General features: G+C 46.5%; 6 non-coding genes and 1 pseudogene across 6 annotated transcripts; all 7 read right to left on the bottom strand.

The window, feature by feature from the left end:
* Positions 1 to 1271: 1271 nt before the first annotated feature.
* Positions 1272 to 1351, bottom strand: LOC121149633. Its single transcript, XR_005882776.1, has one exon. It is a non-coding gene; the product is annotated as a small nucleolar RNA SNORD115 (small nucleolar RNA).
* Positions 1352 to 2519: 1168 nt separating this feature from the next.
* LOC121149619 lies at positions 2520 to 2601 on the bottom strand. The gene has a single exon (XR_005882766.1). It is a non-coding gene; the product is annotated as a small nucleolar RNA SNORD115 (small nucleolar RNA).
* Positions 2602 to 3913: 1312 nt separating this feature from the next.
* Positions 3914 to 3994, bottom strand: LOC121149617. Its single transcript, XR_005882764.1, has one exon. It is a non-coding gene; the product is annotated as a small nucleolar RNA SNORD115 (small nucleolar RNA).
* A 1752-nt stretch (positions 3995 to 5746) lies between these two features.
* Positions 5747 to 5824, bottom strand: LOC121149627. The gene has a single exon (XR_005882773.1). It is a non-coding gene; the product is annotated as a small nucleolar RNA SNORD115 (small nucleolar RNA).
* A 1409-nt stretch (positions 5825 to 7233) lies between these two features.
* LOC121149623 lies at positions 7234 to 7310 on the bottom strand. Its single transcript, XR_005882769.1, has one exon. It is a non-coding gene; the product is annotated as a small nucleolar RNA SNORD115 (small nucleolar RNA).
* A 2079-nt stretch (positions 7311 to 9389) lies between these two features.
* On the bottom strand, positions 9390 to 9465 carry LOC121149630 (annotated as a pseudogene).
* A 2019-nt stretch (positions 9466 to 11484) lies between these two features.
* LOC121149626 lies at positions 11485 to 11564 on the bottom strand. Its single transcript, XR_005882772.1, has one exon. It is a non-coding gene; the product is annotated as a small nucleolar RNA SNORD115 (small nucleolar RNA).
* Between the last annotated feature and the right edge of the window lie 1140 nt (positions 11565 to 12704).

Here is a 12704-nt window from a genome sequence, read left to right as displayed (position 1 = left end):
CAAAGAACTACAAAACAACAAAGACACCAAAACAAACAAGTCACTCAAGAAACGGGCACAGGAAATGGGCAAACATTTCACAAAGGAACAAGCCCAACTGGCAAACAAAAATGAAAAAGTGTTCAAATTCCCTGGCTATAAGGGAAATCCAAATTAAGACATCAATGAGGTACCACCTAACGCCAGTAATGTTGGCTCACATAAAAAAGAACACCAATGACTTGTTGGTAAGGATGTGGGGAAAAGGGAACTCTACTCATTTGCTTGTGGGACTGCAGGTTGGCACACCCTTTATGGAAAGTAGAGTGGAGAACACCTAAACAACTCCAAATCTGCATACTATATGATCCAGCAATAGCACTCCTAGGAATATATCCAAAACACCTGTTTCACAACAAACCAACAACACCCCTATGTTCATAGCAGCACAATCAGTAATTGCAAAAGCATGGAAGCAAGCGAAATGCCCATTAGCAGAAGAATGGATAAGAAAGCTTTGGTTCATCTACTCCATGGAATACTACTCAGCTACTAAAAAAAAAACCAAAATGCAGTTCTTTGTGGCTAAATGGGCCCAACTGGAAACTATAATGCTAAGAGAAATGAGCCAATCCCAAAAGGTTAATACCACATGTTTGCCTTAATTTAACCTGTAATATATTTTTTTGAACCTGCCATTGATACTGTCTCAACCCATGTGTTTTGAAAAATTGAACTTGCATTATTTTTAACATATTGTTTACTCAATACTATGTCAATTAATTCCATTACATTGTATATTGTTGCTGATATTTTGTTGGGGCTTTTAACTGACTGGGATTTTACTCTTTTAGCTCTACCTTCAGACCAGAGAAGGTCTCCCCAAGAAGCCATTGAACTTATCTGTACAATAAGATGCTGGACTCTATGCTGGGTATATGCTTGCAATGTAGCAATCTCAACTGAACTTGAACTGTGATTATGCAACAAGGTGGAGGAATCCACCAATAGGGGAGGGTTATGGGAGGGGTGTGGGGAATCCCAGTGCCTGTAAAACTGTGTCACATAATACAATGTTATTAACAATAATTAAAAAAAAAAAACCTCTCACTTCCTCCAAAAACCTTTTGTGTGGTTTGTTGGGGCGAGAGAGGTACCAGCGGGCTGTGTCCCATTGCTACAACAGGGTATCCCATATCTTTAATGATCTTCAGATCTTCTATCAACAGGATTTCCTGCCCCAAAAGACAAATGGAGACCCTGTTGTCCTCTTTTAGCACTGTTATTAGTCTGGGCCTCAGTATAATCCTATTGAACATGGTTTTCAAGTTGTTAATTTTTCTCTGAGACATTACGTTCTAATCATCAAGCCAACCCTAAGAATACTGCTAAAGGCACCACAAGTTGTGCTGCCACAACCCCTTTGCTTAGATAGATTGGCATACCATAGGTAATCCCAGCCTTCTTTCCTAATGGGGCTTTTAGTACCAGCTCATGAGCAACTGAGTCTTGACCAACATCATTTCTAAAGTTACAAATAGTCATTAGTCTATAGCAAGGCTCATTTTCCCTGTGGAACCTTTAGGCCTTCTGTGGAGGAATAGAAGCCATGTCCCATGAAGAACCCTGGTGTGCTTGCTGGACTCAATCAGTCTGAAGACCAGGTACATGGGCATGAATAAAGGGCTTTCATCAGGGCAATCTGAAAAGCAGAGGCTTGCTGGTTACAGCATTGAAGGTACACTGAACTTAGGCACTTACATGAGATGTTGTCACTTCTTGACTGTGTACCAATCTGGGTGATCCTGCCACCTAGGCTCCAATGTGTCCATGACCCAAATGAAGCAACATACACCTCTAAAGCTAGATGTTCCAACAGACCTCCATCCCTGCCTTGGTATGGTATATAGCCCAGGCCTCATCATTGATTCCTGCCTGCAACAGAGGCCTGGTCGCCAGTAATTTCAGATTTCTTGACATAGGTTTGGTAACCCAGAGCCCCCACAGCCCACTCAGGTGAGAGATGGGACTGGCTACATGTGACCCTCCATCAGACAATATTTTTCTATTGACTCAGCCTCTGAACTAGACCAATGCCTTAGTGATGAATTTCCATCCACACAGCACAAATATGCACAGCTCATTGAGGAACATTACCCTAGGCTGCCTTTATATTGCCCTGTAGTCACTACTTTGTCTGGCTTGCATTGACCCACCCATGACCTTTGCTCAGAGATACATATCTCATAACAACTAGTATGCCATAACCTAGGACCTATGGCACCAGGGTGCTCTACAGGGAAGCTAATATCACTGAAAGACATAGGGAAACAAGAGATGCTTAAGAGGTAGCTCCTAAAGTGGTCTCAGATTTTGGCCACTGGGGAAGACATATCACATCTAAGGAGGAAGGAACTTGGGTGCATTCTGCAGTGTATCTGCTTCACCTGGGGACCTCCAGACCGCCTGTCTCCAGTGATTTTTGCCCCAGAAAAGCATGTGGGGACCCCAGAGTTCTCTTGCAAAAATGTTACTAGGCTGGGCTTCAGCATAATCTTAATGAGCATGATTTTTAAAGTCATCATCACTCTTCAAGACAGTATGGGGTCTCATCATCGACTCAGTGCCAGGTAGGTCACACAGGTTTCATCCACTTTGTCCCAAACCTCTAGGCCTCTCCATCCTGAGCCCAGAGAGGCATCCTATTGGTGCAATTGGCTGCATTTGGTTGCCTCACTGTTCTTGACACCATGATCCTGGTGAAGGACCAGGCAAGACAAACACATGCTGGCATGGCCTTATAACTGATTCTGTGACTTGCACTTCAAGAGTCTCCCAAGGGGTCTGGGCCTACCAATATGGCATCTATATCTGTGCCTGAACAACCAGGCCCAGCCTGATAGTACACCTGATCCAAGGAGCTCAGACTCTGTTCCAAGAACTCACGTTTCTTTCATGATTGCTGTCTACTTCAGTCTAGGACACAGTGGTGGGGCTAGTCATTGGGACGAGCCTTGGCTCACCCTTTTCATGGGAGTTTAACACTTCTCATGGGGAAGTGGATCCCAGTCACAGAAAAGATTGTTGGTATCATATTAAGCTCAGCTCATTGTGGCTCAGGTGAGGCTTCCCAAACATTATTTCTCTCTTCAGGACAGTGTGAGTTCTCATCATTGTACATTCCAGGCACCCCAAGATATGCCCATACACTCCAGGACTCAGCTTGTTTGGCTTACCATGAGCAGTTCTGAATGTCTCTTTTGTAAGAAGGGCTAGAGCTACCAGGTCACAGGTCACTGAGATCTTGACCACAACCCTTGGCTCTGGAGCAATGGGACATATGGTGGCTTCCTCTGGTGACACCATCTGTGGGACCGGAAGTACAAAGGTTGTGAAAAGACAGTAGGCTTAGAATACACTGGCAACAAGCGTGCTTTTTCCTGGTTGGTCAGGGGATAATGTTCCTGGTCTGAAATCCCTATGGGTTTTGACAGAAGGAAAGCTTTGCCTATCTTGTCCAGGAATCTCCAGGCCTTAGATCCCAAAGGGGCACAACTCATGAAGGGGCACTGCCCAAGGCTGCCTTTTTGTGGCTCCATTTGCTTTGCGTAACTCATACAGAAACACTGCTCTCAGGCACAGTCTTCATGGTTCCTGACATTCTCTCACCTTTCACCCAGGGTGAAAAGGTGCCCTACCAAAAAGCTTGTGTGACTAAAAAACACAAGGAAACAAACTGAGTTGAGAAGAGACCCAGCACTACTGTGACCTTTACCCTCAGCCAGTGCAAGAACACACCAAGTCCAAGGAGGAAGGACTTTGGGGCACACCCTGCTGGAGGACCATTGTAGCATGTGTACTATGTACAAAACTATTGACTTCCTGATCTCCTGTCCCCAGGATCTCCTGCTCTGGAAGGCATGGTAAATAGGTTGGGTCTCAATGTAATCCTACTGTGCGTGATTTGTAAGTCATCATTTCTCCTTAAGACGGTATGAGTTCTCATCATTGACCCAACACAATAAACCTTATTAAGGCACCCCAAGACATGCTCCTATCACCTGTAGAATTCAGACCAATGGGCTGGCAGCAGCTCATGTGTAGCTGGGGTCTTGAGGATAGCACTTGCCCTAAAGCAGTGGAACTCATGGTGACATTTGGCACAGGGAGTAGGTATGAGCAAACAGTAAGAGAAAGCTTAGGCTACACATATCCAAGGGGTATTTCCTCATGATTGGCTTTGGTGAGGCTTCTTGTTTTGTCAGTTCTGTTTGCATGGCTGGTGGCAAGCCCCACCCATGTTCCCACATAGCAATGTGCCTGTTGTTTTGGGATCAGAAAGGCGACATTGAACTGTGATGCTCTGCAGCAAGACTGTCCCCAGACTCTCCTTCCTGTCCCCCAAATCAACATCCTTGTGGTGATCCAGGATGGACACGTAAGCCCTGGCATTCTCTTGGAACTAGAGAATTGGTTACACTAAATGAATCCAAAAAGCCCCCCTGTGGGATCCTGGGCCTAACACACTATATCACCATCTATGTCTGGAAACCCGGGTACATCCTACATGCTCAGACTGGATCCTGGGAGTGCATGCTGCATCTTGCAAACAAAAATTCCCCCCTCCCCATGGTTGCATCCACTAAGGACACATCTCAAAGATGGGGTATGTGTATCTTACTAACCTTGGTCCACTTCCCTGATGGAGTTTTGGTGTCTCATGGAGGATTGGGAGCAGAGGCTAAGAAGTGGTTCTGGCAACCTTGAAGGTCTTAAATAAATCTGAACTCATCCATATGTTCTTGGAACACCAGTCTCCTGATGGGACAAGCCATCAGGATAAGGGGCGTGGCTGTAACCACCTTGCAGGTGCCCTGGCCTGGAGCAAATAATTAGGCATTGGCACCCCATGGCTGGGTCACTGAGGGAACATCCATACAACCTATGATTCCACATTTCTGTGACACATGTGAATTTTCCTGGCTGCATGACTTCTTTGGAACCAACTGCCCAGTCAGGCATCATTCCTTGACTTGGCATATTTTGCAATCCTGCATTCCTGAATAATCCGAATCATGTCCACATACTGATACATGATTTGTAGTGTCTACTTGTATCCAGCTATATTGGCAATGACTCTCAGAGACCCCACAGTCCACATAATCAGAGTGGTTACTCTAGCCATATGTAAATCCTTCCTTATAGGGAAGCCTTAGTGTTCCTGAATGACTTAGTGCTCCTGACTTGGCCTTCATATCCAGCCATGGCGTCAGGCAAGGTGTTTGGCGCTTCAGAACCCAAAGATGCACAACTCATGCAGGAGCCCTGCTTTCCTGTTGCCCCAGACATCCACCTCTCAGGCTGACTTGAGTTGATCAGTCATGTACCTACTCCTCTGCATAAGTCTCAAGACCCCATCATGCACTTAACAGGGAGTCAGGGCAACAGAGTTCAATGAACATGATTTTTAATACATTATTTCTGTTCAAGACAGTATGGGGTGCTCTGCACAGATGCACCTCTCACTGGAAGATATAAAAGAACAAGAGGAGCTGAGGAGAGAACTTTAAGCTTGGCCTTCCCTCAGCAAGAGATTTCATACCATGCCCAAGGATAAAGCAGATTGGGACACTTCCTATCAGAGCAGTTGCTCCAGTGTGGGGACAAAGCCATGACCTGGGGGTTCCAGCTTTCCTGTCCCCAGAGCCTCCTGCCTTGTAAGGCACACGGGGACCCCGGAGTCCTCTTATAGCACTGTCACTAGGCTGGGCCTCAGAATCATTCTGTTGAACATGATTTTTAAGACATCATCTCCATTTGAGGCAGTCTGAGGTCTCATTGACCCAACACCAGAAACCCAGCCCTGGGTACCCCAGGCCCAGATTCATACGTCTAGGTCCAATTGCATTGGCTTGGCACAAACAGTCTTAGATGTCTCCTTTGCCAGTGTGGCTGGCAGCACAATCTTGTGTGTTGTTGAAGCTTTGAGCATAGCCCTTGTCCCTGGGGCACTGGTACTCACAGGGATTTCCTGTGGTGGCATTATCACTGGGACAGGCAAGGTAATGGTGTGAACAAACAGTAGGAGCAGGATACACATGTGCCAATGGTGCTTTTGCCTAGTCAGTCAATATCTCTGGCGGTGCGCTATAAATAACATTCCTTCTGTGTTCATTGCCTACTATGCTCACAGACACTCCCCCAAATCAAGATATGGTCATTGGGCTGACCATGGCCCATCCTTCTGTGAAGTCCTGGAGGCCCCCTGAAGAGGACCTATAGTGTGGGGCTGGGAGAGGTCCTGATATCTTTGCCAGAGTCAGCTAGTCTGATGCTCAGTCATGTGACTAGGGTCACTGGATGGGCCCAAACTCAGATGCCCTGACATGGGGCATGTATATCAGTGGTCAATACCCTGTTACTGGCCACTGACTGAAACATCCCTCTGACTGGGGATACAGAGCACCTCTGACCAAAAAAAGATTCCAGGAGGCCTGGCATATGCAGAGCTGGGTGCCCCTTAGACTTTCCTACCTGCTTTGGTGTAGTTCACTGCACAAGTCTCCTATTTAATGTGTTCCCAGCCTTTACAAACAAAACAAAACACAACAAAATAAACAACAACAACAACAAAAGCAAAACAAAACATCATGATTTTCAGTGTCTAAACTTATGGCCACACTGGCAAAACCAAGCATAGCACTTCCAGTCTGTATAGGCTGAGTGGCTGCACTGGCCCCATGTGAATTCTTTTTCTAGAGCCCCCTCCCTTTCTTCTATTTGCACAACTCCTGTACTAGACCAAAGCAAACAAGGTGTTAAGAACTTCAGAGTTCAATTGATCTGTAGGAGAACTGCCCAAGGCTGTCTTCCTGTGGCTCCACCCCTAAGTTTGGCTTCTAGTAACCCTCTCAGTATCCCTGTTCCTGTACTCAGACATTATGACTCCCACCATGCACTCACCTGGGGCCCGGGGCAACAGGGTGTACTGTTGAACAGCTGTTTGCAGTGAAAGACACAAGAGGATGAGAGGAGATAAGGATGGGGTCCCCAGCATGGCTTAGCCTTCAGCCAGTAGAAATCTCACACCAAGCCCCAGGCGGAAGGAACTGAAGTAAATCCTGCCCAAGCAGCTGCTTGAGCCCGAGGACTATGTACACTCTGAAAGGCCTCCAAGTCTCCCATTCTCAGGGACTTCTCCATAGACAAGCAGATGAAGTCACTAGGTATCTCCTGTAGCACTGTTATTAAGCTGGGCCTCAGTGTAATTCTACTTAGCATGATTTTAAGTCATCATCTCTCGAGACAGTATGAGTTCTCACCATTGACCCAACACCAGAAGCTCTGCCATGATCACTCTAAGGTGACCAAAGCTACCTCCATGGCCAAGATAGATCAGCTTATCATTGGCAGTCATGAATATCTAATTTGCCAATAGGGCTGGTAACAACAGTTCATGTGTCTCTGAGGCTTTAACTCACAGCTATTGACCTGGGGATAGTGGAATTCATAGAAATCCTCTGGAGACATTACTGATATACATCAAAGAAATGGGTGTTAGTAGCAGGAGTAAAAACAGAAAATTTACAACATGAAATCAAATAACACACTACTGAATGACCTGTTGATTTTGCTTTATGGCTTTTCATTCGGGGGATGTATAGTAGCTGTGTAGTAGAGACTATCACATACAAATGTGAAGATGCAATGCAGTGCGCATCTCTACTTGTAAACCAAATATGGACTCCCAAAGAAATTGTTGAAAGTATCTTGACAATAGGATGCTGGACTCTTTGTAATTTGTCTATGTCTACAAAATCAGGATGCACTTAAATAGCAGAATGACAGATTTCACTGACTGTGAAGGCCTATACTATTGTAATAATATGGGGGCTTGGGTGGTTTGGAAGGGAAATCACAGAGCCTATGGAACTGTGTCATGGATTAATAAAATCAACAAATTAACTAAAAATATTTAAAGCCATGGAAAATAACCAAAACAAAAGCAGCAGGAGCAGGACACATCTGCCCCATAGGGTCCAGGTTTCCTGGGTACTCCAACTTATAATATTGGCAGGTTGGGCAAGTTCCTCTCACTTTACTTCTAAACATTTTGGCCTGTTTGTTCTTCAGCCAAGGAGGTACCCTTTGGCCAATTTCCCTTTCATAGTATACTACCCCTATCTCTTTCTTTCTCAAACATTCTAATTTTGGAGAAACAGACTGGACAAGCAAACACGTACATGGCCTTGAATTCAGAGGGCCAGTTGTACACATTGTATCCAATGAGGTCCCTGTGGGGCCCTGGGCCTACCAACATACTGCTGTAATCTGCACATACTGGATCCCAAGAGCTCAGGCAATGTCGTAAGGGCACACATTCCTCCCAGGGACAGTGCTGGCTACAATCTCGGACAGTCCTATGATGAGCACAAACATTAGGGATGAACTTGGATCACTCTACCTATGTGGCCTTAAAGTCTTCCATTGAGGAGCAGAAGGGGCTCTAGTATGCTTTCTGGGTCCAACTGAATCCAAAGTCCAGCCATATGGTCTGTGAATGACAGCTACTAGAACAGGCAAATTCTGGGAAGCAACACACCTAGCATTATCCTACAGGTGTTCTGAGTCAGGAGCTGGCCCTGTCCCAGTAAGCACTGATGTGGGTATGCCTGGCCTAGGTTCTAGCATGCTTGGGACAAACACAAAGCTATTAGGCTTCTCAGAATCTTCAGAGCTGGCTGCCCCACCAAACCACTGCCTTTGCATTATTATGGCTCATGGCCCATTTCTCCTACCTAATTTGATCACTGCCATTACCTGAGTCCTAGTGTTCTCTTACTTCAGCCAAACTAGAAAGAATCCCAGAGCCATCACCAGTAACACAGGTCATGTGGTAGTCCTAGTTTTCTGTGAACATGCCTTTAGAAAGACTTTCATTTCCTGGAGCAGCCGCTATGCCAGGTAAATATTCAGGCAATTCATCCTGGGTCTTAAAGTCCAAAAGATTATGCAGGAATAAGGTCTAGGGTTGCCTTTCAATGGCTCTGTGGGTCCAAAGCTTTAGCTAGCTTCAGATGACTTGTCAAAAATTTCTGTGCAATGTTCTCATGAACCCCAACATAAACTCACTTTGGATCTGTTGCACCCGAGTGGCCTGGCAGACACTGGAACACAAGGGATGAGAGAAGCTGAGGATGGAGTACCCAAGGTTATCTTGGCCTTTGAATAGCAGAGAGTACACACCAAGTCCAAGGAGGAATGAGTTTGAACATATCCTGGCAAAGCAGCTACTTGAGCCTGTGAGTGATAGCCTGTCTTGTGATGATGCAGGTCTACCATCTCCAGGGTTACCTTCCCTGGAAGACACATTGGGACTTGGACTCCTTGTACAGTATTGTTACTAGACCGAGCCTCATTGTAATCCTATTGAATATAATTCTTCAGTCATCATCTGTCTCCAAAACAGTATGAGTTCTCGGGCCCGGCGCGGTGGCGCAAGTGGTTAAAGGTCCTCGCCTTGCACGCCCGGGATCCCATATGGGCGCCGGTTCTAAACCCAGCAGCCCCGCTTCCCTTCCAGCTCCCTGCCTGTGGCCTGGGAAAACAGTCGAGGACGGCCCAAGGCTTTGGGACCCTGCACCTGCGTGGGAGACCCGGAAGAGGCTCCTGGCTTTGGACCGGCATAGTATCGGCCCGTTGCGCTCACTTGGGGAGTGAATCATCGGACGGAAGATCTTCCTCTCTGTCTCTCCTCTCTGTATATCCGCCTTTCCAATGGAAAAAAAAAAAAACAGTATGAGTTCTCATCATTGACCCAATCCCAAGAATCCTACCTCCAGGTCTCAGATAAATTGGATTTCCACAGGCAGACTCAGGTATCCACTTTTCAAACAGCACTAGCAGGACCTCTGCATCTGCCTTTGAGGCCATGACCAAAGCTCTTGTACCCATCATTGGAACATAAGGAGGCTTCTATTGGCAACATCACCTGTGGAATAGTGATGGGGAGTGGTGTGAACAGACAGTGGGAGCAGTCTCAGGCCACTGTATCCTGTCTCCATGTATGCAGTCAGCTTTTGGCCCAGATGAGTCTTCTGTGGCTACCATACCTCTTGGGAAGTGGGTCATTCAAGTTCTGCCCAATTCATCTGCGAACTCTTTGCTATGTTGGTCCCAGGCCAGAGAGGATGGGTTAGAAAGGGTTGTGTTTTTGTAAAGAGCTACCCCCAATTCTTCTACTTACCTCAAATAATTTTTTTTTGTGGGAAGCAGGTATGAGAATGGCTTCAGACTCAGAGAGAGGATTAGTTTCACCTGTTGCTCCTGTGAATGGCCCTGTGGGCCCTGGGCCTGCAACAGTTTACCCACAATGGCCCAGGTTTCCTGCTTCAGATTAAATTGTGCTAGCTCATGATGTGCACTCCAGTGACATGCTTCTCCCATGGTCAATGCCCACCATGGTGACAGACACATACCAAGGACTTTATAAGGATATTAGGCTGAACCATGGCTCACGCTTCCTGTGGAGCCTTAAGATCCCACATGGAGGAGTGACAGTGTAGACCCTCAGGGTGTCTGATATTCTTGTTGGATCAAAATTAGTAAAAAGCACAGACACAGAGATCATTCCCTGCTCGGTGCAAACCCAGGACAACAGGTATGCCTGGCACTGCCCTTTAGGAATGATTAATTAAGAGTGGGACTATCATTTGGCATCACATGGAATGTCCCTGTGACTCGGCTCCAGGGTACCCATGACTGTGGCAAGCTCCAAAGCTGCCCAATATCCCTGTTTTAGTGTGGTTTTTAAGTCATTCTCTCTTTGAGACAGTATGAGTTCTCATCATCAACACAAAATCAGGAATCTTTCTGTGGACACACCAAGATACACTATCACACTTCTAGGGCCCAGATGAACTGGTTTACCATATTCAGTTCTGGATGTGTCTTTTGCCAACAGGGCTGTCAGCACCAGCTCATTTTCCTCTGAACCCTATACCACAGTTGTTATTTTCTGGGTTCTTGGAATCAATAGGATTTTCTTTGGAGACATCATCTGTGGTATATGGATGGGAAGGCTGTGATCAGACAAGGGGAGCAGGAGCAGGGCACACTGTTTCCAGATGTACTTTCCACTGTTGCCCATGTGAGGCTACCCAGGCAGCCAAACCTATTGTCTTGGCAAGCATGGAAAGCTTTATCTACTATCTCTACATATACCTCATGACCACAGCTATGCACTCAGGACAACAGGGTGGAGAAAGACATAGGGGACATGGGGCTGAGAACAATAGCCCCAGCTCCCTCCTCTCATTCCTGGAGTGTGTGGGGCATACATCAAACCCAAAGAGGAAGGAATTCAAGGAGATTCTGCTTAATAGATATTCCAGTCTGGTGACTGGGTCATGGTCTGGAGACCTTCAAGTCTCCTTCCCCTGGAGTACCCTGTCTGGACAACCACATGGACATCCAGTGTCCTCTTTCAGCATGGTTGCTAGACTTGGGTTTGATGTAATCCTACTCAGCCTGCTTTTCAAGCCATCATCTCTCTTCAAGACAGTATGAGTTCTCATCATTGACCCCATACCAGGAATCAGCCACAGGAACTCCCAGGTACACCATCCCACCTCCAGGACCCCGAGGGTTGTCTTACCAATCCAAAACTTCCTTCTGAAACATATTTGGGAATACTAGCTTGTGGGCTATTGGGGCCTTGGTAATAGTCAAATCCATGGGGCTTTCTCTAGTGCCATCATCTGTGGAAAAGGGAGCAGATGAATGTGAACAAAAAGCAGAAACAGGATTAGCAGCAGCGTACACTAACGATGGGCCTGCTCTTAATCATCAGCCCAGGTAAAACTTCTTGTGCAGCCAGCCATGTTGGAATTGTGGGTTGGGTAAACTCCAGTCACGTCTTCCATGATTCCAAGGTGATGGAGAGCTCCCCTCTGGTCTCATAGCCCTATTGTTAGGGACTACCTTCATATCACCATCCCGCCTCTGACACCAAGATCCCTGAAGGTATAGAGGCTAGGTTAGCAAGGGCTGGAACAGCCTTGGCCCCAGAGGATCTATTACTTGAGACAGCTAAAAAGTCCCCTGTAGGACCCTGTGTCTACTAACAAAGCATTATTTTTCGTGCGTAACCAGGCCCAGTCTGTGTGTACTCACTATAACCTGCGAATTCAGGCTGTGTCCCAGGCACATACATTCCCTAAACTATTACTGCATACTGCAGTCCTGGACACATTCCATAGATAGGGAACAGCTATTGGGTCTGAGCAAGGCTCATTCCTCACATGGAGCTTTAAGGCCTCCTGTGGAGGAGCAGAGCTCAGACTAAAAAAGGCCATTGCTTCTTGCTGGGTTCAACTCAATCTGAAGCCCCACTATGCAGCCAGTGAGCATAATCCCCTGATCTGGGCAGATTAGGGGACATAATCCCCCTGAATGGACACTGATCTGGATGTCCCTGTGATCTAGGTTCCAATATTCCTACAACCCATGAGAAGCTCCCAGGCTGTTGGCACCTGCACAGCTGATTACCCTGCCAGGTCTCCCTCTCTGCCTCAATGTGAACTCCAGTCTAGGATTCCTACCCAACTAATCCCCACTGTCACACAAAAGCTTGATCCTCATTGTCCCCACACTTGTTGTCACAGCTACAAGGTTATCTAGAACCCCTGAGATCCACATAAGCCAAGTAGCAATACTGGCACCAT

Source organism: Ochotona curzoniae, unplaced genomic scaffold, assembly GCF_017591425.1.
Source record: "Ochotona curzoniae isolate NIBS_2020 unplaced genomic scaffold, NIBS_Ocur_1.0 scaffold_4701, whole genome shotgun sequence".
Lineage (NCBI taxonomy): Eukaryota > Metazoa > Chordata > Mammalia > Lagomorpha > Ochotonidae > Ochotona > Ochotona curzoniae.
Note: the sequence above shows the minus strand (reverse complement) of the source record. Positions and strands in the feature narration are given on the sequence as shown.